This window comes from Hyaena hyaena, unplaced genomic scaffold, assembly GCF_003009895.1.
Source record: "Hyaena hyaena isolate Hyena2069 unplaced genomic scaffold, ASM300989v1 scaffold_2254, whole genome shotgun sequence".
NCBI lineage: Eukaryota > Metazoa > Chordata > Mammalia > Carnivora > Hyaenidae > Hyaena > Hyaena hyaena.
In genome coordinates, this window is record NW_024082889.1 from 44,232 (window position 1) to 71,420 (window position 27,189).

Here is a 27,189-nt window from a genome sequence, read left to right on the forward strand (position 1 = left end):
CAGTTCGATAAAGGCTACTCTTACAATATCCGTCATAGCTTCGGAAAGGAAGGCAAGAGAACTGACTATACGCCTTTTAGTTGCATGAAGATTATTCTAACCAATCCACCAGGCCAAGGGGATTATCATGGTAAGTGCTTCCACTGGATGTATGTCTGTGAAGTGTAGAAAACCCCACCAGCCCTGTAGGAAACAGTGAAACAGTGTGATTGATGGCTTTTTGCATCACTGTATCCCCTGTAGCTTGTGTCAGTCACCACTGCGCTCCTGCACTCTTCTAGAGATCTGTCTTATTACTGAACTGGGTCGGCAAGAGACTTTATTCATCTCTGCTAAAGATTGTGCTGGACCAGGTTCTTTAGTTTGCAGTTTCCCCCTTCACCTTCTATTTCCATTTCTCTTGATTAGGAGATTAATACAGGTTCTTCAAGGGTTTTGAAATTGAGTACCTTGAATTATAGAATAGTTGATCCATTAATTTTCAGAAGACTACTGAGGAAAGCTATATTTTAGTCTCATTACTATAATCTGATTAATGAAGATTGAGTGAAGAATTTAGCAGGTCGTGATATCAAACATCTATCAATTCACCTGAGTTACTGCAGGTTTTTTAAAAAGGCTATTTTCAGAGATTTCTGAGTTCAACAACTTTTTTCTAAAATAATTCTGAGTATACCTTGAAAAGTTCCTCATTTGGTATGTCAGAGAATGACTTTAATAGTCCTAATTATTAGTAAAAATTTTAGATAATTTTACTAATTATTAGTAAAAATTTTAGCTTCCTGCAGTATGTATCAGAATTTTTTCTTGTTTTGGCACTTTTTAAAAAATGTTTACTTACTTATTTTGAGAGACAGAGCATGTACATGAGCAGGGGAGGGGCAGAGAGAGAGGGAGAAACAGAATCCTAAGCAAGATCCACGCTGTCAGCGCAGAGCCAGCTGCGCCCTTGGTCCCATGAATTGTGAAATCATGACCTGAGCTGAAATCAAGAGTAAGATGCTCAACAAGCTGAGTCACCCATGCACTCCTTGGCATTTTTTTTTTTAATGTGTAGAAGAATGTTTGTTAATTATTGTTTCAGCATCTTGAATGTAATTCTTTTTTAAAAGATTATACATTTATAGGCTGTTATGGATCAAGATCAAATAATCACAAACAGAATTTTAAGGAGGATGTTTCACATGTCCAGAGCACTAAAAAAAATGCCTTTACTTTCATATTTAATAGACGAAAGCTGGCCACAAGTGAGTGGTTCTCATCAGTTGTGTCAATTACTTAAGGTGCCTTGTAGAAATGCAGATTATCAGACTCCACCCTCAGACTTATGAAATTAGATTTATTTGCACGTGCCCTGCATAATTTTTATGTCTTCTAAATTTCAGTTGACCAGATACTTCTATTGAGAAAATCTATTACTTTTCTTAGGCCATTTAGTTTGGCCTAGTAAAACTCCCAGGGATTCTTTTATCACTTACTAGATCCTAGAACTCCCACTTATGTAGTTGATTTTTATGAGCTCAAATGCAGGATTTTTTATTGCTTATTCCAGTTAAACTGAATCTTATTTATTCCAGTCCATTCTGTTTGTTTTATTTTTAATTTAAACTCTTTGTCAGCTAAAAAATAATATACTTAGCAGATACTGAATAAGTTTGTATTATTTATTAGAAACATTGATCTATCCTTGTTTTAGTGAATAAACTTAATTTTTTTAGAGGACTTAAGTTCACAGCAAAATTGAGCAGAAAATATAGAGAGGTCTCACATACTCTCTGCCCCACACTTGCACAATCTGCCCCACTATCAACAGCATCCTTCACCAGAGTGGTTTGTTAAACTTGTGAATTGAGGAGAATGTGTAATCTGCTGTTATTGGATATAGCCATTTTATAGATATCAATTATATTAATTGATGGTGCTTTTGAATTCTATGATCATTGCTGATGATTTACTGCCTACTTGATCTGTCCATTTCCTTTTTTTTTTTTTTCCCCCAATGTTTATTTATTTTTGAGAGAGAGAGCATGAATGAGCAGGAGAAGGGCAGACACAGAATCTGAAGCAGGCTCCAAATTCTGAGCTGTCAACACAGAGCCCAACTCAGGGCTCAAACTCACGAACCACAAGATCATGACCTGAGCTGAAGTTGGACTCTAAACCGATTGAGCCACTCAGGTGCCCAAAGATCTGTCCCTTTCTGATGGAGAGGTGTTGGAGTCCGTAATAGTGGATACATCAGTTTCTCCTTGCAGTTCTACCAGTTTTTGCCTCTTTTATTTTGATGCCCTTTTGTTAGGTAGAAATAACACATTAAGGATTGTTATTTCTTCCTGGAGTATGCACCGCTTTATCATTATGTAATGTTCTCGATAAATTTCCTCGCTCTCAAGTTTTTATATTACCTTTACTTATTCTCTGATGTGTTTTTCTTTAGGTAGACCTAAGTTTCTGGCCTTTATCATTTTTCTTCTCTTTGAAGAGCTTTTTTTTTCTTGTTTTAACATTTCTTGCCTTGCTGGTCTATTGGCAACAAATAATGTCAGTTTTTGTCTGAGAAAGGCTTTATCTCTTCTTGTCTTTTGAAGGATAATTTCACAGAATTCTAGGTTTGTGGAGGGTTTTCCCCCTCTAAACACTTTACATGTTTTACTCCAAAAATAAATAAGTAAGTAAATAAATAAATATTTCTCTTCACTCTCTTGCTTGCATGGTTTCTGAAGATAAGTTAGATATGATTTTTATCTTTGCTTCTCTCTAGGTAAGGTTTTCCCCCCTCTGGCTTCTTTCACAATTTTTTCTTCATTTTTTATTTTCTCAAGTATGAATGTGATATACCTAGGTTATATTTTGGGGAGCATTAATACTGATTGGTGTTCTTTGGACTTCTTAGATCTGTAGTTTGGTGTCTGACATTTATTTGGGGAATATGCTCTGTTGCCTCAAATATTGCTTCAATTGCTCCCTTTCTCTCTTCTGGTATTCTCATTACTACCCTTCATCATTCCCCACAGTTGTTATATCTCCTGTTCTTATTTTCTTTCTTTAGTCATTTTCTCTTTGTTTTTCAGTTTTGGAAGTTTTGTTGACTTCGAGATTCCTCCTTCAGCCATGTCTGTAATTCCATAAAAGACATTGTTCATTTCCATTAGAGTGTGTAGAGTGCTAGCATTTCTTTTTGATTCTTTCTTAAGATTTCCATCTCTCTGCCTACGTTATCTGTTTTTGCACATTGTCTTATGTTTTCTGTTAGTGCCCTTAGCATTAATCATAGTTATTTTAAATTCTTGATCTGTTAATTCCACTATCCCTGCCATATCTGACTCTAGTTCTGATGTTTATTCAGTCTCTTCAAAGCTGTATTTTTTGCCTTTTGATAAGCCTTGTATTTTTTTGTTAAAAGTAGACATGACATATTGGGTAAAAAGAATTCCAATAAGTAGACCTTTAAGTAAGCAGGCAGATGGAGAGGATGGTGTTCTATAGTCCTCTACTTAGTCTTTTAGTGAGCCTGTGGCCCTGGGCTATGAACTTCAACAGTGACTCAGTGTTTCTCCCTTATGTGGGACAGGATGTGTAGAGGAGGTGGAGTTGTGTATTTCCCTATCCCCAGATAGGTTAGGCTCTGGTAAAACCCCAGAAGTTTAGGCTCTGGTAAAATAGTTTGTTCTGAGGGCAGGCCTTATTAAGAGCAGATTGCTCTATAGTATTAAAATGGTTACTTTTCCCCTCCCCATGCCAGAAGCGTGAGAGAATTCTCTCTGTTGTTCACCGTGAGCACGTGCTAGAGCTCCTGGAAGTTAGGCTTACGAAGTATGGGGTCTCCCTATGACTGGGTCTCCTTGGAGTTTTTGATGCTCAGACTTGTCCAGACTTCAAAAGTTTCTCAATTATAGGTAAGGTTTTTCCTACCCCAGCATTAGTTCTGTAGAGATTTCTGCTCTGGTATGTTGTGATTCTGTGTATCCGCCATTCTTTCCAATTTTAGGGGCCAGTGGTGTGTCCTGTGATCTCACTCCTTTGATGAGTCTAAGCAGAGTTGTTGATTTTTCAGTTTGTTCAGCTTTTTCCTCGTTAGGGTGGAGTGGTGATATATAAGCTCCTCACAGGCCCAGACTAGAAACCACAACTCTCTGTTCTTTTAGTTTTATTTTATTTCTAAAACTGTTTAGTCCCCTGTGTTGATACTATTTCATTAGCCAGCACTGCTTGGAATGGTTGTTCTGCCAGTTATGAATCTATATATAGCTAAGTTCCAGACTAAGTTTATCCATCTCTTCCACAAGCGTATGTTGGAAGGCTTTGTCAGACACTTAACTGTTGTCCATTCACTTCATTTTCAATTACCTAGTTCAACCCTGTCCAGTTTTGAAGATCATTTTCTCTAATGTGGAAGACAGAAGGAAAAAAATAAAAAAGGAGTTACTGAGTTTTATTCTGTCTGTCATCTGTTAAAATAACACCACCCTCTCTAATTAGTAATTGTTTTTGTCTGTTTTTTGCTTATTGTCAGTGTAGCTTTAGAACACTTTTTTTGTGACCTTTAGTAGTGTGGCAATCTTCATTTTCTTCTTAGCTTTGCCCTTTATAACATTTTCTGTACAGATACAGTCATTATTTCAAATGTAATTTGTATAATTAAATTAATCTCCAATTTTTGTGGCCTTTAATAATTCTGGGCTTAGGCGCTTACCCAAGAATTCCTTGTGCAGCCTTATTTCTTTCTTATTGGTATCTTTTGCAATTTCATTGTTAGATTGGTTTCTTTTTCTTTCATTTTTTTTTCTTTTTTTTTTTTTTTGAGAATAATAACAACAGCTTATACATGTTGAGTGTTTACTCTATGCCAGGAGCATATAAAAGCTTTATATTCTATTCTCACAGGAGTTCTATGAGCAATTTATTTCTCTCACTTGACAGAAAGTGAAGCTCAATCAGTAACAAGATACAGAATTTGCCTGTGGTAAATTGCCACCTGGTAAGTGGGAATCTGAGATTCAGACCCAGGCATTACAGGTCCAAACTCTTAACCCCGTGTTTCATAGCTGCTCAGTATGTTTCCTTTTACTACAGATTTACAGTTTTAATGTGAATGAAAAATAAACTATGAATTTTGTGAATTTCATTATTTGTTGGAGTCCATAGGTTAGTGGATATTTTTTATAGTTAAGATTTTTGGTCAACACATTTGTTTGGCATTTAGGCTCTTTCCTGTTTTTGCTATAACCCATTTCCCATTCATTTCATTAAAAATGCATAATTGTTTCTTTCTTTTTTTTTTAATTTTTTTTTACAAATAGTTTATTGTCAAATTAGTTTCCACATAACACCCAGTGCTCATCCCCACAAGTGCCCTCCTCCATGCCCATCCCCCCTCCCCCCCACATCCATCAGTCCTCAGTTTTTGTCAGCATTCAAGAGTCTCTCATAGTTTGCCTCTCTCCCTTTCCCCCACCATTTCCCCCCTTCTTCTCCCCCTTGTTCCTCAGTGAAGTTCCTCCTAATCCTCCTATATGTGCAAATATGATATTTGTCCTTCTCTGCCTGACTTATTTCGCTCAGCATAACCCCCTCAAGGTCCATCCATGTTGCTACACATGGCCAGATTTCATTGTTTCTCATTGCCATGTAGTATTCCATGGTATAGATAAACCACATCTTCTTGATCCATTCGTCTGTTGATGGACACTTAGGCTCTTTCCATGTTTTAGCTATTGTGGAGAGTGCTGCTATGAACATTGGGGTACATGTGCTCCTATGCCTCAGCATTTCTGTATCCCTTGGGTAAATTCCTAGCAGTGCTATTGCTGGGTCATAAGGGAGTTCTATTGTTAGTTTCCTGAGGAACCTCCACACTGTTTTCCAGAGGGGCTGTACCAGTTTACATTCCCACCAACAGTGTAGGAGGGTGCCCGTTTCTCCACATCCTCGCCAGCATCTAGAGTTCTCTGATTTGCTCATTTTAGCCACTCTGACTGGCGTGAGGTGGTATCTCAGTGTGGTTTTGATTTGTATTTCCCTGATGAGGAGGGATGCTGAGCATCGTTTCATGTGTCTGTTGGCCATCTGGATGTCCTCTTTGGAGAAGTGTCTGTTCATGTCTTCTGCCCATTTCTTCACTGGGTTGTTTGTTTTTCGGGCGTGTAGTTTGGTGAGTTCCTTATAGATTCTGGATATTAACCCTTTATCTGATATGTCATTTGCAACTATCTTTTCCCATTCCGTTGGTTGCCTATTAATTTTCTGGGTTGTTTCCTTGGCTGTGCAGAAGCTTTTAATCTTGATGAGGTCCCAACAGTTTATTTTTGCTCTTGATTCCCTTGCTTTTGGGGATGTGTCAAGTAAGAAGTTGCTGCGGTGGAGGTCAAGGAGGTTGTTTCCTGCTTTCTCCTCTAGGGTGTTGATAGTTTCCTGTCTCACGTTCAGGTCCTTTATCCATTTTGAGTTGATTTTTGTGCATGGTGTGAGAAAATGATCTAGTTTCATTCTTCTGCATGTTGCTGTCCAGTTCTCCCAACACCATCTGTTAAAAAGGCTGTCTTTTTTCCATTGGATATTCTTTCCTGCTTTGTCAAAGATCAGTTGGCTGTATACTTTTGGGTCCACTTCTGAGTTCTCAATTCTGTTCCATTGGTCTATGTGTCTGTTTTTGTGCCAATACCATACTGTCTTGAGGATGACAGCTTTGTAGTAGAGGCTGAAGTCTGGGATGGTGATACCTCCCGTTTTGGTTTTATTTTTCAGTATTACTTTGGCTATTCGGGGTCTTTTGTGGTTCCATACAAATTTTTGGATAGTTTGTTCTAGTTTTGAGAAGTATGCTGGTGCAATTTTGATTGGAATTGCATTGAATGTGTAGAGTGCTTTAGGTAGTAATGACATCTTAACTATATTTATTCTTCCTATCCATGAGCATGGAATGTTTTTCCATTTCTTTGTGTCTTCTTCAATTTCCTTCATAAGTTTTCTATAGTTTTCATCATACAGATCTCTTGTATCCTTGGTTAGGTTTATTCCGAGGTATTTTATGGTTTTTTGTGCAATTGTGAATGGGATCAGTTTCTTGATTTCTCTTTCTGTTGCTTCATTATTGGTGTATAAAAATGCAACCGATTTCTGTACGTTGATTTTGTACCCTGCAACTTGGCTGAATTCTTGGATCAGTTCTAGTAGGCTTCTGGTGGAGTCTGTCGGGTTTTCTATGTAGAGTATCATGTCATCTGCGAAGAGTGAAAGTTTGACTTCCTCTTTGCCAATTCTGATGCCTTTGATTTCCTTTTGTTGTCTGATGGCTGATGCTAGGACTTCCAGCACTATGTTAAACAACAGTGGTGAGAGTGGACATCCCTGTCGTGTTCCTGATCTCAGGGGGAAAGCTCTCAGTTTTTCCCCGTTGAGGATGATGTTAGCTGAAGGCTTCTCATAGATGGCTTTGATGATGTTTAAGTAGGTTCCTTCTATCCCAACTTTCTCGAGAGTCTTTATTAAGAAGGGATGCTGTATTTTGTCAAATGCTTTTTCTGCATCTATTGACAGGATCATATGGTTTTTATCTTTTCTTTTATTGATATGATGGATCACATTGATTGATTTGCGAATGTTGAACCAGCCCTGTAACCCAGGAATGAATCCCACTTGATCTTGGTGGATGATTCTTTTGATATGCTGCTGGATTCGATTTGCAAGGATCTTGTTGAGAATTTTTGCATCCGTATTCATCAAGGATATTGGCCTATAGTTCTCTTTTTTTGCTGGATCTCTGTCTGGCTTGGGAATCAGAGTGATGCTGGCTTCATAAAATGAGTCCGGGAGTTTTCCTTCGACTTCTATTTTTTGGAATAGCTTGAGAAGAATTGGGATTAATTCTGTTTTAAATGTCTGGTAGAATTCCCCAGGGAAACCATCAGGTCCAGGGCTCTTATTTGTTGGGAGATTTTTGATCACTGATTCGATTTCTTCACTCGTTATGGGTCTGTTCAGGTTTTCTATTTCTTCCCGTGTGAATTTTGGTAGTGAGTGTGTGTTTAGGAATTTGTCCATTTCTTCTAAGTTGTCCAATTTGTTGGCATATAATTTTTCATAGTATTCCCTGATAATTGCTTGTATTTCTGAGGGGTTGGTTGTAATAAGTCCATTTTCATTCATAATTTTGTCTATTTGGGTGCTCTCTCTTTTCTTTTTGATAAGCCTGGCTAGAGGTTTGTCAATTTTGTTTACTTTTTCAAAAAACCAACTCTTGGTTTCATTGATCTGTTCAATTGTTTCTTTGGTCTCTATGTTGTTTATTTCTGCTCTAATTTTTACTATTTCTCTTCTTCTACTGGGTTTAGGGCGTTCTTGTTGCTCTGCCTCTAGCTCCTTTAGGTGAGCTGTTAGATTTTGGACTTGTGCTTTTTCTAATCTCTTGAAATAGGCCTGGAGAGCAATGTACTTTCCTCTTAGGACTGCCTTGGCCGCATCCCATAGATTTTGAATTGTTGTGTTTTCATTTTCATTTGTTTCCATATATTTTTTAATTTCCTCTCTAATTGCCTGATTGGCCCATTCATTCTTTAGAAGGGTGTTCTTTAACCTCCATGTTTTTGGCGGTTTTCCAGACTTCTTCCTGTAATTGATTTCAAGTTTCAAAGCATTGTGATCTGACAGTGTGCATGGTATGATCTCTATTCTTTTATATTTATTGAGGGCTGCTTTATGTCCCAGTATGTGATCTATCTTGGAGAATGTGCCATGCGCACTTGAGAAGAAAGTAAATTCCCTGGCCTCAGGATGTAAAGTTCTAAATATATCCGTCAGATCCATCTGGTCCAATGTGTCTTTCAAGTCCATTATTTCTTTAGTGATTTTCTGTCTGGTTGACCTATCCATTGCTGTAAGCGGAGTATTAAAGTCCCCTGCTATTAGCACATTCTTATCTATAAGCTTGTTTCTGTTTGTGATTAATTGTTTTAGATATTTAGGTGCTCCCATATTCGGTGCGTAGACATTTATGATTGTTAGTTCTTCCTGATGGATGGACCCTGTAATTATTATGTAGTGCCCTTCTTCATCTCTTGTGATTGTCTTTAATTTAAAGTCCAGTTTGTCTGATATAAGTATCGCTACTCCGGCTTTCTTTTGATTTCCTGTAGCATGATATATATTTCTCCATCCCCTTACTTTTAATCTGAAGGTATCTTCCCGTCTAAAATGAGTTTCTTGTAGACAGCATATTGATGGATTTTGTTTTTTAATCCATTCTGCTACCCTATGTCTTTTGATTGGAGCATTCAGCCCATTTACATTCAGTGTTATTATTGAAATATGTGGGTTTAGAGTCTTTGTATCTTTTGTAGGGTTCATGTTTGTGGTGGTGTCTCTGGTATCTTTGTTCCTTGCAACCTTTCCTTCAGAGCATCCCCCTCAGGATTTCTTGTAGGGCTGGCTTCGTGGTGACAAATTCTTTCAATTTCTGTTTATTTGGAAAGGTTTTTATCTCTCCTTCTATTTTGAATGACAGGCTTGCTGGATAGAGGATTCTTGGCTGCATATTTTTACTGTTCATCACATTGAAGATTTCCTGCCATTCCTTTCTAGCCTGCCAAGTTTCAGTAGATAGGTCTGTCACCACTCTGATAGGTTTCCCTTTGTATGTTAGGGCCCTTTTCTCCCTAGCTGCTTTCAAAATTCTCTCTTTGTCCTTGTATTTGGCCATTTTCACTATGATATGTCGTGCAGAAGATCGATTCAGGTTACGTCTGAGGGGAGTCCTCTGAGCCTCTTGTACTTCCACATTTACTTCCTTCCCCAGGTCGGGGAAGTTCTCTGCTATAATTTGTTCCAGGACTCCTTCAGCACCTTTCCCTCTCTCTTCCTCTTCTGGGATTCCTATGATACGGATATTGTTGCGTTTGACCGTATCGCTGAGCTCTCGAATTCTTCTTTCCTGTTCCTGGATCAGTTTGTCTCTTTTTTTGTCAGCTTCTTGTTTTTCTATAATGGTGTCTTCTAAATCACTTATTCTCCTTTCTGCCTCTTCAATCCGTGCATTGGAGGCCTCTAATTTATTATGGATCTCATTTATCGCATTTTTTAATTCTTCATGCCTATTTTTATTTTCCATTCTGTCTGTAGCCATAGTTTCTTTGATGTCCCCTATGTTTTTTTCAAGCCCAGCTATTAATTTTACCATTATTATTCTAAAATCTTGTTCAGTGATGCTGCTGCTATCTGTTTTGAGCAGTTCATTAGCTGTCATTTCTTCTTGGAGTTTCTTTGGAGGAGAGCTCTTTCGTTTCGTCATTTTAGTTAGCTTTCCGGCTCTTGTTGGTTTTAAAGACCTGTTATGGTCTCTGTATCTATGAGTTCTGCTCTATCCAAGAAGACTCTTTGACTGTCCAGGGCCTATCCTTTCATAGAGTGTTTTTTGAATGGTATCTCTTGGTCTTTCTTGTTGGGACCTTGGTTATTTTATTTTCCTATTCGTAGTGATATTTGGGACTCTGCACCTTGTTACTCTGGTTTGTTTCTTGAGGTAGCCATTAGAAGGCTTTCTCAGTGTATTCTGCGTCCTTTTTCTCCCAATCTCTCAGGTTTTGTAAGGTTTCCAGTGGCTTCAGATCTTTTCCATGTGATGTATGGGCTCGAGTGCAAGTACGGAGCTCCTTACTTCTCCGCCATCTTGCCCCCTCCCCCCAATGCATAATTGTTTCTAATTAACTTATTGGCACATCATCTGTATACCTAAAAGAAGGTAATCTAGCTTCCAAAATTAAATTTTAAAAGAAGTATTTTCATTTACAGCTGTTTATTACTAAAATATCTGAAATTTCCTAGATTTTGTCCTTGTAATACAGCTTTTACATTTCAGTTCTTCTGTGTTCTTATTTATGCAAATACTTTAGTAGTCCATCATTATTATTGTGTTACTCATGAAATAATACAGAGATAACATGTATCTACTATAAGTTATTTTCCTATGAAATACTTTCCTGTTTGTCCATCTCATTCCCATCTGTGGTTCCTCTAAATTTATATGGATTTACTCTGTGAGAAATAGACATAAAATTTACATCTGAAAATGTGAGTTTTTTTTATTTCTTTGAGTTTATACATTTTTCTTTTTGTTTATATTATCTTCTCTCAGAGTCTTTTAATATAATTTTTAAAAAGAGGAATAAAATGTGAGATTATATAAAGTTTTTAGATAAACTGTTTTATAGCTACTTTGTGGTTATCTCTGCTTGTTAGCAAGTAGCATAATTAAAACTGTTTCCTCTTCCTAGCAAATGGGCAGCTTTGCCTGAGAATGCCGTGATGTTTAATGTAACTCTTGAGCCTGTTGTACCCTGATAACCATACAACTAAGTCATCATTTAGATAAAGAGAGGAAAGCAGTTGCACCCATGGGCAATTAACTTTTTTATTAATAAGCTGTTAGACAATTAAGGGGAGCTTAGAGAGTCTCTGGAGTGTGGTATTGTACTAAGTCCCGGGTAAATAACCTTGTTGGTGTGCTGGCTTGTTTTTCGTTGTCAGGGTGCCCATTCCGTCACAGTGATCCAGAGCTGCTGAAGCAGAAGTTGCAGTCCTACAAGATCTCCCCCGAAGGGATAAGCCAGGTAGGTCAGATGCTGCTGCGCATCCTCAGTAATGAGGCGTCAGGCAGTTGCTCGGTTTCACTTAGTGTTCTTGCAGCGGCGCTGTGTACTGCTTCTCAGGCCTCACACCACACATCGTGTCCTCTAGATGAAGTACACTCAAGCCTTGACTTGCCTGGCTTAGATTCCTTGGAAATTAATAGCTCTCCTGTCTGCCAGGCTGCAGTCTTATTTTTCTTGGTAACAAAGGAAGCTGGAAATCTTTTTTCCTTCAATTTGTTTTATTATCTCAATTAGGAGTATTTTAAAAAATAAATTTTTAGAGGAATACATTGAAGCTTATTAACAGAGCTGAAAATTGATAGCATCATATTTTATTTTGGGAAACTGTTTTCTGTGCTGCATATAGGTTAAAGCAGAAGATAAGATAGTGACTAAATGTTCTGATCGGCATCAACTCTTGGCTGTGATAAAGCTGTACTTCTAAGGGCATCTGGCTGGCTCAGTTGGTTAAGTGTCTGATTTCGGCTCAGGTCAGAATGTCGTGGTTCGTGCATTCGAGCCCCACTTTGGGCTCTCTGCTTTCAGCACAGAGCCCACTTCAGATCCTCTGTTCCCCTTCTCTCCCCCTGCCCCTCTCCTGCTCATGTTCCCTGTTTTTCTCTCAAAATTAAATAAACATTTAAGAAAAAAATCTACACTTTTAATGATAGTTTATAAGGTTGAATAATCTGTCAAGGATACTTTTTCTTATAAATAATTGAGATTTTAAAAAAGAAATGTTCAGGGGCGCCTGGGTGGCTTAGTCAGTTAAGTGTCCGACTTTCGCTTAGGTCATGATCTTGCGGTTCGTGGGTTCGAGCCCCGCGTCGGGCTCTGGGCTGACTGCCAGCTCAGAGCCTGGAGCCTGTTTCGGTCTGTGACTCCCTCTCTCTCTGACCCTCCCCTGCTCACACTGTCTCTTTCTCTCTCTCTCTCCTAGAAATAAATAAAACATTAAAAAAAAAATTCTTTAAAAAAAAATAAAAATAAAAATAAAAAAGAAATGTTCAAATGTAAAACCAAATATTTAAAAGTAATTTAGTAAATATGCTTTAAAAAATATTTTGACATCGCAAAGGCTGCTGTCTATATGTACTTTTGAATTGACTTGGGATGTGAAGTTCAAGAGTAGTAGCTGGTTCCTTAGCTTAAGAAGAACATTATATGTTTTATAGCTGGAACATTCAAATCATTATGTATCTTAAATTATTTTTTCTTAAATAAAATATTTACAAAACTCTACTTCTTACCGTGTGCAAACTTTAGATTGAATTTAATTTATTTCAAGTGTTAGGAGTTTTGTGGTATTCTGGGTACGGCCTAGGTAAGGTACAAAGTGCTAGTGCTGTTTTGAAATGCAAAGAATAATATAAATCCTACTCCTGCAGAACCATAGTCTGGAATAAAACCTGCTAAGCGCTACAAGAGACGTACACATAGAATGCCTTAGATCTTCTGAAGCAGGTGGCCTATAACCAAATGGGGAGGCCAAGGAACACTGTCTGGAAGATACATATATTTTTTAAGTTTTTATTTTAATTCTGGTTAGTTAACATAGAGTGTAATTCTACTTTCAGGTGTACAATATAGTGATTCCGCATATCCATACATCACTCTGTGCTCCTCAAAACAAGTGCACTCCTTAATCCTCATCACTTATTTTAGCCATTCCTTCACCCCTCCTCTCTGGTAACCACGAGTTTGTTCTTTGTATTAAGAATCTGTTTCTTGATTTGTCTCTCTTTTTTCTCTGTTCATTTGTTTAGTTTCTTAGCTTCCACATATGAGTGAAATCATATGGGATTTGTCTTTCTCTGACTGACTTATTTCACTTAGCATTATACTCTCTAGGTCCATCCATGTTGTTGTAAAATGGCAAAATTTCATTCCTTTTTATGGCTGAGTAATATTCCATTGTATATATATATGTGTGTGTGTGTGTGTGTGTGTGTGTACACACATACATACCACATCTTCTTTATCCATTCATCAATTGATGGACACTTTGGCTACTTCCATATCTTGGCTCTTATAAATAATGCTGCTATAAACATGGGGCTGCATTTATGCTTTTGACACCATGTTTTTGTATTCTTTGGGTAAATACCCAGCTGTGTGATTGCTGGATCATAGATAGATCTTTTATTTTTTTTAACATTTTGAGGAACCTCCATACTATTTTCCACAGAGGCTGTACCAGCTTGCATTCCCAACAGCGCACAAGGGTTCCTTTTTCTCCATATCTTTACCAACACATGGTGGTTTTAGCCATCCTGACAGGTGTGAGGTGATATTGTAGTTTTAATTTGCATTTCCTTGATGGTAAGTGATGAAGGAAACATCTTTTCGTGTGTCTTTTGGCCATCTCTATGTCTTCTTTGGCAAAGTGCCTCTTCAAGTCTTTTGCCCATTTTTAATTGGATTATTTGTGTTTTGGGTGTTGAGTTTTATTAGTCTTCGTATATTTTGGATACCTACCCTTTATCAGATATGTTATTATAAGTATCTATTCCTATTCCATAGTTTTTATTTTATTTTTTCCCTTCACCATACAGAAGCTTTTCCTTTCAATTTGTTTGTTTGTTTGTTTGTTTGTTTTGGGGAGGGTGAGAGAAATTGAGCATGTGAGTGGGGGAAGGGCAGGGAGAGAGGGAAAGAGAATCCTAAACAGGCTTCAGGCCAGGTGCTGAGCCTGGTTTGGGGCTTGGTCTCAACCCTGAGATCATGACCTCAACCAAAATGAAGGGTCAGATGTATAATCGAGAAACTTTTTATTTTGATGTAGTGCCAATAGTTCTTTTTGCTTTTGTTTCCCTTGCCTCAGGAAACATCTAGAAAGAAGTTACTACAACTGATCTCAAAGAGGTTATTGCCTGTGTTCTAGGATTTTTATGATTTCAGGTCTTGCATTTGGGTTTTTACTCCACTCAATTTTTTTTTTTAGTGTTTGGTGTAAGAAAGTGGTCCAGTTTCATTTTTTGCAGGTTGCTGTCCAGTTTTCCCATTGCCATTTGTTGAAGAGACTGTCTTTTCCATGGGTTTGTTTGTTTTTTTCTGGGCTTCCTATTCTGTTCCATTGATTTGTCTGTTTTTATGCAAGTACTGTACTGTTTTGATTACTACAGCTTTCTAATGTAACTTGAAGCGTGGAATTGTAATGCCATTAGCTTTGCTTTGCTTTTTCCAGATTTTTTGCTATTCATGGACTTTTGTGGTTCCATACAAATTTTAGGATTGTTTGTTCTAGTTCTATGAAAAATGCTGGTGGTATTTTGATAGGGATTGCATTAAATGTGTAGATTGCTTTGGGTAGTATAGATATTGTAACAGTATTTGTTCTTCCATTCCATGAGCAAGGCATGTGTTTCCATTTTTTGTCACTTTCAATTTCTTTCATCAATGTCTTCTAGTTTTCAGAGTATAGGTTTTTCGCCTTTTTGGTTAGGTTTCCTAAGTATTACTTTTGGTACAATTGTAAATGTCTTGTTTTCTTAATTAATTTCTCTTTCTGCTGCTTCATTATTGGTGTGTAGAAATGCAACAGATTTGCGTACATTGATTTTTTTATCCTGTGACTTTACTTAATTCTGTTATCAATTCTAGCAGTTTTTCGGTGGAGTCTCTCAAGATTTCTATATTCAGTACATGTCATCTGCAAATGGGGTGAAAATTTTACTTCTTCCTTAGCAATTTGGATGCCTTTGATTTCTTTCTTTTTTTTTTTTATTTCTTTTTTGTTGTTGTCTCATTGCTGTAGCTAGGACTTCTAGTACCATGTTGAATAAAAGTGACGAGAGTGTACATCTTGTCTTGTCCCTGACCTTAGGTGAAAAGTTCTGTTTTCCACCATTAACAATGATGTTAGCTGTGGGTTTTTTGCATAAGGATTTTATTATGTTCAGGTATGTTCTCTCTAAACCTACTTTGTTGAGGGTTTTTTTTTTTATCATGAATGGATGTTGTACTTTGTCAGATATTTTTTCATCTATTGAAATGATCATATGGTTCTTTCTCTTATTGATGTAATTAATGTGTCACATTGATTGATTTGCAAACATTGAACCACCCTTGCAACACATGAATAAAGCCCACTTGATCATGATGAATGATTTTTTTTTTACTGTATTGTTCGATTTGGTTTGTTAGTATTTTTTGAGGATATTTGCATCTGTGTTCATCAGGGATATTTGCCTGTATTTGTCTATTTTACTGGTAACTTTATCTGGTTTTGGTATTGATAATGGTGGCCTCATAAGATGAATTTGGAGGTTTCCTTTCTATTTTTTGGACCATTAACTCTTCTTTTAATGTTTGGTAGAATCTGCCTGTGAAGCCATATGTTTATACCTCAACTTTTGTCTGTTGGGAATTTTTTGATAACTTATTCAATTTCTTTTCCAGTAATTTGTTCAAATTTTCTCCTCTCTTTCAGTTTTGGTAGTTTATATGTTTCTAGAGATATTTTAAAATTTTGTTTATTTGAGAGAGAGGAAGAGGGAGTGGGGGGGGCGGGGAGAGAGAGAATATCAATTACAAGTAGGCTCTGTGCTATCAGCAAAGAGCCCAACCTGGGGCTTCATACCCCATACTGTGAGTTCATGAACTGAGCTAAAAATCAAGTCAGATGCTTAACTGACGAACCACCAGGGGCTCCTATATGTTTCTCGGTATTTATCCTTTTTTAGGTTACCCAGTTTGTTGACACAGTTTTTCATAATATTATCTTATAGTTATATTTCTATGGTATTGGTTGTTATTTCTCCCTCTCATTTGTGATTTTATTAAGTCCCTTCTATTTTTTTTTTCTTCATAAGTCTGGCTAGAAGGATATCAATTTTATTGATTATTTCAAAGAACCAACTCCTGCTTTCATTGATCTGTTCAAGTGGTTTTTTGTAGTTTCTAAATCATCTGCATTATGTTTGTACATGTTTTGCTTTTTGACTCCATTGCATTCCTCCATTTACCGTCAGTCTGTAAGTAGATCCTTTACTGAGTTGAAGCTGACCAGTAATTTCCACATCAGCCTTTGGACTTGCATTGTAACCTTTTATCTGAGATGAACACAGATGTATAGTGCACGTCGGCAAGCTGAAAATCATCTATTTTTGCTCTCATCTTTATTATTTCCTTTCTTCTGCTGGTTTTAGGTTTTGCTTGTTCTTTTTCTAGCTCCTTTAGTTGTAAGGCAAGGTTGTATGCTGTGGTCTATGTGTGAAATGAGACCTACTTCCAGTGCCACCAGAACCGAGGCTCTGCAAAACTCCCGAATGAGGTGTGAGCACGTGTTTGGGCTGGTCTTCTGGGAGAGGGGATCTGAGCTCTGAGACTGAGGCAAGGTGAGTGGGAAGGGTGGTTCCACCGAGGCGTGGAGGGCAGGGCTTGGTATAAGCCAGTTAGGTAGCAGATGTTGGTACTGCATTGCTTCCCACAGGTGGCTCTGTGCTTATAATGAGGGTCATGGGAGGGAAATGGCACCCGCAATTTCCTTTGTTCCCAGAGGGAGTTCTCTGAACGCTGTCTGTCTGGGGTATGCTCTGAGATGAGTAAATAACCTCCCCACTGTGTGCTTTGGTATTCTTCAGATTGTTGTTTTCAGGCTGTATGTTCCCAGGCTGTTTTCCCTTCCTTTTTCTCCAAGAGCAGAACAAATTCTCCCAGAGCTAAGGCTGCTGACGTTTAAAACTCTAGGCTTTAGGGGCGCCTGGGTGGCTTAGTCGGTTAAGCGTCCGACTTTCGCTTGGGTCATGATCTCGCAGTTCGTGGGTTCGAGCCCCGCGTCGGGCTCTGTGCTGACTGCCAGCTCAGAGCCTGGAGCCTGTTTCAGCCTGTGACTCCCTCTCTCTCTGACCCTCCCCTGCTCACGCTGTCTGTCTCTCTCTCTCTCCTAAAAATAAATAAAAAACATTAAAAAAAAAAAAAAACTCTAGGCTTTAAGCCCTGCTAGTTGCAAGGACTTATGAAATTCATCCCCTCTCACTTTCCAAGCCATTTGCTATGGTGATTCCTTGTCCCCACGAGCTCCCCTGTGAGGTAGTCTGTCTCTTGCCCTTCTCCACAAGTGCAGCTCCCTCTCCACTGCAGTGGCCACTAGCTGTTTTTCTTCCTTCAGCTGTGGAGTTTGTTCTGTCAGCCTTCAGTTCAATTTCTGGGTTAATGAAGATGATTCGATAGTTACCTAGTTATATTCATGGGACAAGATGAGCCTAGAGTCCTCCTACTCTGCTGCCATCTTCCAACCTCCAGGAGATCTACTCTTTGAATTATGCCTAGGTCAGGGGTAGAGGGTGGGGAGTGGGAATTAGAAGAAGAGAATGCAAGAATAAAAGGCAGTATGTGTATTGATTATTATGATTTCAAGCTCAGGATAATGGAGGCCCTAGTACATAAACATTAATAGACAAGAGAAATGAGTTGGTTTGTGAGATTAGGTTTAGAGGTGGCATATTTAAATGGCAGACAGAATGTAGATTTGTATTGCATTAGAGAAGTTAAAAGTGGAAATTTGAGCTTCTTCCCAGTTAGAAATGTAGAACTGTAGGGTTGGAAGGAACACTACGAATCTATTCACTTTTATGGAGCCACATAGGATGTGATATGCCATGGGTACACAGCTAATAGGTAAGTGGTAAAACCAGAATTAAAGCTAGGCCTTCTGACTCCATGGGTTTTTGGGGTTTTTTTCCCCCTCTCTCGGCCCCAGTTTATTTAAGGGTGATTATCATGAGACGTGTGTGTGTGTGTGTGTGTGTGTGTGTGTGTGTGTGTGTGTGTGTGTGTGTGAACAAAGTAATGGATACAGGGGTAGATAGTAAAAAGCAGTGTCTTAAAATGGAATCTTGGCTATTGCTTCTTTTTTGTCAGCAGAGAGAAGCAAAATCACAAAGACTGAACAAAAAGGGAGAGAAAGGAAATACATGAGGGAAATAAAGTATCATACAAGTCACTGAATTTTGAGGAGAGGGTCCACAGGTGTCCTTCATGAGAGAGGGGGACTGAGAAAAGGTGGTGACTGGGTGTGTTGAGTGGGTTCCCAACTTTGATTTGGCGAAAGGTGTCACTGTAGTGGTGGAAATCAAAAACCAGATCACATTTATTCAAAAGATAAATGAAAAAAGACAGATTGAGTATGTAAATAGTGATATAAGTGGCCTTTTCAAATAAGGTGCTAGTGAGAGGGATGATAGGGTGATATTAGTTTAAACATCTTGGGATGGTTTAGAGGAGACCTGAACCTGTTTGTATGAAGAGAAAAGGAGAGGGTAATCTTGATAAAAATACTTTCTGAAAGATAATCCTTCTCGGAGCACCTGGGTGGCTCAGTCGGTTAAGCGGCCAACTTCGGCTCAGGTCATGATCTCGTGGTATGTGGGTTTGAGTCCCGCACTGGGCTCTGTACTGACAGCTCAGAGCCTGGAACCTGCCTTGAATCCTGACTCTCTCTCTGTCCCTCCCCTGCTCACACACTGTCTCTCAAAAATAAGTAAACATTAAAAAAAAATTTTAAAAAGAAAAAAGAAAGATAACTCCTTGAACTAAGCAAAATTAACTTCTCTTTCCTTTATATCATGATTATACTGTACATGCCTTTGCTCATAAACTTATTACACAAAATTATAATTACTTAATTGTTAACCTTCCCCACTAATTTGTAAGTTTCCTGAAAGGAGGATTAGGTTGTTGTTGTTTTTTTTCCTTTTAACTTTATCATAGTAATTCAGTGAGTTTGCACTCATTAGATGCTAAAAAAAATGTTGGAAAAGTAAGTGGGCATATTTTTGTATGAGGTGGATGCTAGAGTGTGCTTGGAGGGCTGCAGAAAGAGGCACATGGGAACTCAATGTGAAAATCTTATTGAAGAAAGGAATCTCTATACTTGCACAGAAGGATAGTGACAGAAAAAGGCATATCTTTCTGCCCATGTGGGAATATAGAGAAAAATGTAGAGGTAGAACAAAGGGAAGTTGGTGGAGCGGATTAAGAGGACTTAACTCTTCATTGTAAAGGAAAAGGTCTGGTTATTAGCTTAGAGTAGAGGTTAAAAATGGTGTTTTGGATGTAGGAAAGGTTAACAATAAATTTGATAGGCTTTTTTTGCCATCATAAAGAATCGCTTTTTTAAAAATATAGGCAATTACAGTGTCTATTGAGAATATAAGTCAGTATGTTTATTTAATAGTAATAACTATGTGTTGGAAAGTGGAGAAAGGACAATAAAGTATCCCCCAAACTTATAAGGCACTTTGAGACCAAGAAATTAAAGAGGCAACTCCATGCAGTTTACAAAGCATTTTATTCAGGGTAACTTCCTGACAGGATTGGACAGGCAGCGATCTGGACAGCTGCACAGCTATTTTCCTTAAAGTCCAGACTTTAGTCCATGATTTTATACAGTGAGGGGACACTGGAGGGCACTGTAGTACAGTCAGGATCAGCATACACTTACCTAATTGATAGGTAACATTTAACAGAACTCGTGGTGCCATCTGTGAGTCAGGAAGGGTGAGAAATTAAGTTATTTCTAATTGTTACCTAATCAGATTTAGGAAAGACCAGAACAATTCTCCCTGTGTTCTGGTCATGGCATACTTTAACCTCCAAGGGGCCTAGAACATGTAGCACTTAGGGAGGCCATCATGTGGACATGGACAAGGTGGTAAGCCAAAGATGGAGTCAGTATGGTCAGTATTCCTACATGATGTTTTTACATGCTTTGCTTTTTGACTCCATTGCATTCCATTTACCGTCAGTCTGTAAGTAGATCCTTTACTGAGTTGAAGATGAACAGTAATTTCCACATCAGCTTGCATTGTAACCTTTTATCTGAGATGAACACAGATGTATAGTGCATGTGGGCAAGTTGCAAATAATATTTTGCTTTCAATTGATGTCTTTTTTGAGTAGATCTCAGTAGAATGAAGCAGCTGGGAGACTGTGTTCTAAAGGGCAAAAAGTTGATGAATTAAAAATCCATGTAAAACATTTTGATGAATGCTTAGTTGCAGGTTGGCATGAGTGCAAATTAGATCTTAAAAACTCCAAGTGCACTTTAAAATATTGGGGGGAAAATAAAGAAAAAAATCACTAAAATCCATGTAAGATAAAAATGTAGCTACTCTTATTTCAGAGAAGCACTACGTTAGAAAGATACCTTCAACTATTAAAAAAATACCTAGATGCTAATAATCAGAATCTTGATGATCAGAAAAGAGATCATTATGACTTAAATGGCATCACCTATTTTTTTAATACAATTTATTGTCAAGTTAGCTAACATACAGTGTATACAGTGTGCTCTTGGCTTCAGAAGTAGATTCCCATGATTCATCGCTTACATACAACACCCAGTGTTCATCCCAACAAGTGCCCTCCTCAATGCCCATCACCCATTTCCCCTCTTCCCCTCATCAACCCTCAGTTTGTTCTCTGTATTTAAGAGTCTCTTATGGTTTACCTCCCTCTCTGTTTGAAACTGTTTTTTTCCGTTTCCTTCCCCCATGGACCTTCTCTTTCTCGGACTGAGAAAATTTCTCAGTCTTCTGACTGACTTATTTCACTTAGCATAATACCCTTCAGTTCCGTCCACATTGCTGCAAATGGCAAGATTTCATTCTTTCTCATTGCCAAGTAGTATTCTGTTGTATATGTAAACCACATCTTCTTTATCCATTCATCAGTTGATGGATATTTCCATAATTTGGCTACTGTTGATATTGCTGCTCTAAACAGTGGGGTACATATGCCCCTATGAATCAGCATTCCTGTATCCTTTGGATAAATTCCTAGTAGTGCTATTGCTGGGGCATCACCTACTTTTTTAAAAAAGCACATTCATTGGATCACATTTTTCCTTTTGAATGAGCTTGATACCCAAACTTTAGAAAACTGCAGTTGAACAACAGAATAAAGCCAAAGACAATGGGCAGTCCTGCATTTATCCCTCAACTGTCTTCCCAAAAACATTAACATGGATGTCAGTTCACCAATAAGACATCAAAATCCTAAATGTTTATATCCCCACAACATGGCTCAAAAATACATGGTGTAAGGGACATCTAGGTGGCTTAGTTGGTGGAGTGTCTGACTTCAGCTCAGGTCATAATCTCATGGCCCATGAGTTCGAGCCCTGTGTCAGGCGCTGTGCTGACAGCTTAGAGCCAGGAGCCTGCTTCAGGTTCTGTGTCTCCCTCTCTCTCAGCCCGTCTCCTGCTCATGCTGTCTCTCTCTCTGTCTGAAAAAACAAATAAACATTAAAAAAATTTTTTTAATACACGATGTAAAAACAGAACTGAAAACAAAACTAGACAAATCCACAATTACATTTAAAGAGTTCACTTCTCTTTCAGTAATTAATAGATTAAGTAGACAGAAACACCTGGGTGGCTCAATCAGTTAAGCATCTGACTCTTGATTTCAGCCCTCAGTCATGATCTCATAGTTCTAGGAATCACTGTTAGCGCAGAGCCTGCTTGGGATTCTCCCCCCCCAACCTCTCTCTGTCCCACCCCTACTTGCACACACTCTCTCTCTCTCTGTCCTACCCCTACTTACACTCTCTCTCTCTCAAAATAAAAATGTTAAAAAAAATAAGACAGAAAATCAGTAAGGATATAGAAGGCTTGAACAACACTGTTAACCATCTTGATCTTACTGACATTTGTAGAACATACTTCCCTAACCAGGTGAATATACACTTTTTTTCACATGTCCATGAAACGTCAACCTAGATATATCATATTCTGGGTCTTAAAAAATCTACTACAAATCTAAATGAATTGAAGTCATTCAAAATATGTTCTCTCTCTTGGGGTGCCAGGTGGCTCAGTCGGTTAAGTGTCCGACTTCGGCTTAGGTCATGATCTCACAGCCTGTGGATTCAAGCCCACGTCGAGGTCTGTGCTGACATCTCAGAGCCTGGTGCCTGCTTCAGATTCTGTGTCTCCCTCTCTCTCTGCCCCTCCCCCATTCGCTGTCTGTCTCTCAAAATAAAATAAGGACATAAAAACAATTTTTAAAACAAAAGGCTCTCTCACTTTAGCTGCTACAATAAGGCACGAAAAAGAAATAAAAGGCAAATTAGAAAGAAAGAAAACCTTTCTATATTCCCAATGTAAATATCTTTAAAAAAATGTCAAAGAACCTTTAACTAAGAGTTTGCAGGATAATAAGCCAATATATAAAAATTAGTATCTCTTCCAGCAAACAACTGGAAATTAGAAGGTGTTTTTTTTGAAGTACTGTATGCAATAGTACCAAAAAGAAATAAATACTTTTTTAAATGCATTTATCTGACAGAATATGTGCAAGATCTTTATGGTGAAACACTTATGAAAGCAATCAAAGATCAAAGTTTAGGTACACATTACCTGATTTCAAGATTTACTTTAAAGCTGCTGTAATCAAAACAATGTGATATTAGAGAAATGGTAAACATAGAGATCAACTGGACAAAATTAAAAGTCCAGAAGTAGACCTACATATTTAAAAGTGGGCAACTAACTTACTTTAAGTTCATTTATTATTTGAGAGAGAAAGAGCCTGTAAGTGAGAGACAGGGAGAGAAAGAATTCCAGGCAGGCTTTGTACTTTGAGCATGGAGCCTGATTCAGGACTAAACTTGTGAACCATGAGATAATGACCTGAGCCAAAGTTGGAAGCTTAACTGACTGAGCCACCTAGGTGCCCTGTAAGTGGGCAACCATATTTTTTTAAGTTTAGTTTTATTTATTTTGAGAAAGATAAAGAGTGAGTGGGAGAGGGATAGAAAGGGAGAGAGAGAATCTTAAGCAGGCTTCACAGTGTCAGTGCAGAACTCTATGTGGGGCTCAAACCCATGAACTGTGAGATCATGACCTGAGCCAAAGTCCAGAGTCAGGAGCTTAACCCACTGAGCCACTCAGATGCCCCAATGGGCAACCAGTTCAAGAGGGAAAGGATAGACTTTTCAACAAGTTGTTGTAGAACAATTGAGTGTCCATATGCAAAAAAGAAAAGAATATAGACACATATCTCAAATCTTATATAAAAATTAAATTGAAGTGGATTATAGACCTAAATGTAAACTCTCAACCTTGGGTTTGATATGTTCAATGAAAAAGAAAATACTGATAAATCATACTTTGTCAGAGAATGATAAAATAAGCCATACACTGAAAGAAAATATTTGCAAGTCACACATTTCAAAAGTTTGTATCCAGAACATATAAAGATATAAAGAACCCTTGGAACACCTGGGTGGTTCAGTCAGTGGAGCATCCAATTCTTGATTTGGGCTTGGGTCATGATTCCAGGGTCATGGGATTGAGTCCCACATTGGGCTCCCCACTGAGCATGGAGCCTGCTTAGGATTCTCCTCTCTCTATCTGCCAGTTTCCCCTGCTTGTGCTCTCTCTGTGTCTAAATTAAAATTTTTAAAAAGATATAAAGAACTCTCAAAACTCAGTGATTAGAAAGTCAATTTTTATTTTTATTTTTTTAACATTTGTTTTCGAGAGACAAAAACATGAGCAGGGGAGGGACAGAGAGGGAGAGAGAAGACACAGAATCTGAAGAACGCTCCAGGTTCTTAGCTGTCAGCAAAGGGGGCCTTGAACCAACCAAGAACCATGAGATCATGACCTGAGCTGAAGTCAGATGCCTAATGAACTGAGCCACCCAGGTGCCTCAGAAAATCATTTTTTAATGAATAAAAAGTTGGAACAGACATTTTACCAAATATGTGAAAGACGAGCACAGTAAAAAAAATCATTACTAGATATTAGGGAAATGCAGTTTAAATTACAGTGAACACTGTATGTGAAGTAAATTTTAAAAATTGATAATACCAAATGCTAGTGAGGATGTGGAGTGACTGTAAGTCTGATACATAGCTGGAGGAAGTCCAGTGGTAGAGCCATTGTGAAAAACAGCTTGGTAGTTTCTTATACTGTATGACATAGTTATTACCACTGCTCTTTATACCTTTGAAATAAAAGCGTAAGTCCACACAAAAACTTTTATATGAATGTTTGTAGTTGATTTATTCTACTTGGTCAAAACTAGAAACAACCTATTTGTTCTTCAGTGTGTGGCTGAATAAACAGCTTGTGATATAGTCATACAATGGAATATTATTCTGCAGTAAAAAGAGAACAGACTACTGATGATAAACCCAATAGCATCACTCATGCTAAGTGAAAGAAGCCATACTATGTGATTCCTTCTATGTTATATTCTCCAAAAGAAATCTATAGGTACAGAAAACAGTGATTGCTAGGAGCAGGGGAGGTTATTAGTTACAAGCAGATGAGGAAATACTTTTGGGTTATGGAAATGTTTTGTCTTGATTGTAGTGGGGATACCATAACTGAGTGTGTCCAGTTTTATAAAACTATACAGTGAAAGGAGTATATTTAATTGCGTGAAAATTATACATTAAATTTTTTATTGAAAAAAGATGGAAATAGCATAAATGAGCCAAATATTCATCTTTTAAATAAAGAACTCAAAGTAACAATATGTAATTTAGAATTATGTAGGTCACATCTATAGGTCCAAATGGAAATGGTTAGAAATTACCTCTTGGGGGCAGACCAAGCAGGAAAGAAATGTTATGTGGAAGCTATTGACATTAATAATTAGCCATACTGTGTACTTAAATATTTTTCTTTAGCTCCACATGCATTACTTGATTAAAGGTTAATAAAAAAAACAGTTTCATGTTAAATATGAAGTTTAAGTTAAGTGATAATGTGCCTCATGGATAGATGGCATTAGATGTCTGAAATCTTCAGTGTGAGATTTTAACATTTAACCCTCTGTCCTTAAATCACCTCCCACAGTATCTGATCCATGGTTAAATATTGTGAAAGGTCTAAAATTTTGCCACACTTGCAATTTACTTAGTCGTCACAGTTCATGGATGATGGCAGAAGACGTGAAAGTTGTAGCGATAGTTGTATCAGCATTTTCTTGCACCATTCCCAGACGGCTACATGAAGAAGGCCAAGTACTACTAGCATTTACCATCCATTATACTGGAAAAGAGAAATCCTGAGTGTAGGGAATCTGAATCTTTTATAGTGGACAATAGTAGCATGTGTACTCTTTCATTCAGTGAAAGGTACTGTATCTTCTAAAGCTCTTTAATATATGTACATCCTTGAAAAAATGTTCTGGAGCAAAGGCCATTGTTTTCTCTGCTTGCAAAATGTTCAGAAAATTGAGACCCCTGGAAAATTATCTCTCATAGTACAAAGCGGGTGACCAAATGAATAAGTAATATATAAGTCTACAAGCTGTACTGGGCATTTTTCTATTGGCACTTTCCCTTTTTCTCCTTAAAGTATGGATATGCCTTTTAATATCAGTTTACTTTCGGTAATCTTTCTTTTAAAAATTTCCAGCAGGGTAATAATCCTTTCAATTCTTTGTTAGTTTGTTCAGATAACCATATCTATCCATAATTATTGCCTAATCTAGATAACTTACTGAGTTTTTGGCTTTTTAGTTTTCATTTTTCTTAAAAATAAACTACAATTTTATGATGAAACATGAATATTTTGAAATATAGAAATTTTAAGAAGAATATGCATTCAAGCTGCTGAGAATAAAGTCTTTGATCTTTTACTTTCCAGAAAATATTCTTTTTCTGTTGTGATAAGGTACACATGAAATGTTCATGTTTTTTACTGGTGCCCATAATAGTGTGCTATATATCCTTTTTTAGTGGAGAAAGTTGTCTTTTTACTCTACTAAATCACATATGGCATATCTTTAATTCTCACAGAGCTGAATCAATAAACAGTAATTGCTGCCTACAGAGTAACTTAAACATGATACTTCATAGTAATACATGCCTCAGTGGAGTTAACATCTTTTGTTATAATCTATGAATTCTTTTACTACTTAGTGGTTTTTCTTCCTTATTATATAGTAATGACTTCTGTGTCTGATTTGTCACTGGCTACAGTACAATTTGAAGCTCCAGTACTTTATTTTTATATTTTGGCCTTCTTTGTGCCTAACACTAGGACCCGGGCTTTACACAAGTAAACTGTATCTCATTTGATTTTGCCACAATAGTATCCTTTCCTAGAAAAGAAAGCTGAGGTTTGGAAAAGATAAAAGGCTGCTCAAAACGGTAGAGCTAATATACAAGAAGAGAAGGATTTATAGCTCACCTGGCCCTGAAGCTCAGCCTGCTTCCACTGCTTTGTTGTTTCTCTATAGTATTTTTTCTTCTCTTCTCTTCTCTTCTCTTCTCTTCTCTTCTCTTCTCTTCTCTTCTCTTCTCTTCTCTTCTCTTCTCTTCTCTTTAAATTAAGTTGAGATTCTTTTTGGTTTCTTTCAGGGAAGGTCAATAATGTGAAGTGATTTTTATGTACCTAAATTTGTGTATGTGCTTAACATATTATTTAAACACTGACAAATAATATGAAATAAAGATGAGTATAACTCATGAAGTTTAAATTGTAGAAAGTAACAGGGTTCCAGGAGTCCTGGTTATTTTTGTTTTTACTGACCTGAAATCCACATAATATAAACATAGTAGCAATTTTAAAGTATACAGTTCAGTGCATTTAGTATA

At 37.6% G+C, this 27,189-nt stretch overlaps 1 long non-coding RNA gene across 1 annotated transcript; it reads left to right on the top strand.

Annotated features, from left to right (window-relative positions):
• On the top strand, positions 1–27,189 carry LOC120227381. The gene is made up of 4 exons (XR_005527240.1): positions 1–130; positions 11,518–11,600; positions 18,092–18,095; positions 27,177–27,189. It is a non-coding gene; the product is annotated as an uncharacterized LOC120227381 (long non-coding RNA).